Raw genomic sequence first — 1,920 nt, 5'->3', positions numbered from 1 at the left:
AGAAAATTATTCAAATAAAGCTACGTACTTGTAATCTCTAGAGTATCTGTGGAATTAGGATATTGTTCATTCTATAATATTTTATAGTATACTTAGTAAACTACTGTCTACAAATTATAAACATATGGTTTATTCTTTTAACACTAGAGACCATTTCTTCCCTGCCCCAGGGAATTTTGTGACCCTACAGCTTAATCCTTTAGGTATTATGAAGGAAAGCATGACCATCAAGACTGTGACTCACCCCCTCCCAACTCTTGAGAATAATTAGCAAAATTGTTGTTGTTAAATGCCATTGAGTAAGTTCCAACTCATAGTAACCCTGTATAGGGTTTCCAAAGAGTGACTGGTGAGTTTGAACCACCAACTTTGTAGTTCAAACCGACCTTGTGGTCCAGTGCTTATCTGCAGCACCATACCAGGACTCCACTAGCTAAATGAGCCTCCTTATAAGCATGCTAATGGCATTTACTAGCAGAGAACATCTGTTCATTTTGCATATTATAAATAAACCTGGAATTTGTAGAACCTGGCTGTCTGGAGAATAAAGAGTCCAAAAACCAGTTACCTTGGAGAGCAATGATCACAAACATGAGTATAAAATATCACTTAGTAATTGTGTTAGTTTGAAAGCAAAATATGTCCTGTGGTTTATCCTACCTAATAATATTCTAATGATCTATATATGCATGTTATATGGTTTTTCCTTCCCTTTAGTGTTTTGGTTTTATCTTCCCACTAGAATGAAGATATGTGATAGAACTGTAACTCAATTAGGATTTTAGATGCTGTGGTAGCGTAGTGGTTACGAATCAGGCTGCTAATCTCACAGTCAGCAGTTCTAAATTACCAGCTGTTCTGTGGGAGAGAGATGAGGCTTTCTGATTTACAGCCTCGGAAACCCTGTACAGGGTCGCTATGAGTCAGAACTGACTCCACAGCACAAACAACAAGACAACAACAAATTTTCCCATTATTATCCAGAACAAATTTTGTTGGTTTTTATGATATTGATGATATAAAACTTAACCATTTGTTATTTTCAGTAATTAGGATAATATTTCATGGCAGCATTTCTCAAGTGGATCTCAGGACCCATTTACATTCTTAAAAATTATTGAAGAATCTGAAGAATTTTTGTTTATGTGGGCTATATTTATAATAGTTACTGTATTAGAAATTGTTGTTGTTGTTAAATGCTGTTGAGTCGGTTCCTACTCATAGCAACCCTGTATAGATTTCCAGGGAGCACCTGGTGAGTTTGAACTGCCAACTCTGTGTTTCAAACTGACATTGCAGTCCAGTGCTTATCCTATAGAACCACACCAGGACTTCTTATTAGAAATTTAAAATTTTAATTGTATGTTAGAAATTAAATGGAGAAATTTTAATACGTGTATTCATTTTGTAAGGACTAATATACCCATTACATGGAAAACAGGAACATTTGCATTAAGTTTTCAGATTGTTATAAGTATTCTTCTTTGATTTTATCCCAGAACTCATTAAGTAGTAATTTCTTAAAGGTTAGTTACAGTGCAGAAGCTGAAACCATATTAATGACCTTTTTATACATTTATATTCCAATTCATTAGTCTGTCTTGCATTTTAAATGGATCTTTTACCCATGTATGATTTTGTAATATGCATTGGTAATTTAGAAAATATTGGTTCTCTGAATTATGCAGATCTTCCCATTGCTGTTACATTTCTGTACTTTGTTTGTTTAAAGTTTTTATTGTGAATTATGTGATAGTTTACATGGAAGAACATTAGCTTTACATCCATCCTATCGTATATCATTTCATTGCCATGATTACAATCCTCTTCATGCATCATCAAACAACCAAAGGGTATATCCCTCAAGCCTGCACCTCGGTCGTCAGTACACAGCCCCTCTCCCTCTCTGAGTCTAGAGTA

General features: G+C 34.7%; 1 protein-coding gene across 1 annotated transcript in view; it reads left to right on the top strand.

The window, feature by feature from the left end:
* AMN1 (antagonist of mitotic exit network 1 homolog (S. cerevisiae)) overlaps positions 1-1,920 on the top strand; it is a 62,106-nt gene that overhangs the window by 53,880 nt on the left and 6,306 nt on the right. The gene's annotated exons all lie outside the window — the stretch shown is intronic.

Source organism: Chrysochloris asiatica, unplaced genomic scaffold, assembly GCF_000296735.1.
Source record: "Chrysochloris asiatica unplaced genomic scaffold, ChrAsi1.0 scaffold00299, whole genome shotgun sequence".
Classification (NCBI taxonomy): Eukaryota; Metazoa; Chordata; class Mammalia; order Afrosoricida; family Chrysochloridae; genus Chrysochloris; species Chrysochloris asiatica.
Note: the sequence above shows the minus strand (reverse complement) of the source record. Positions and strands in the feature narration are given on the sequence as shown.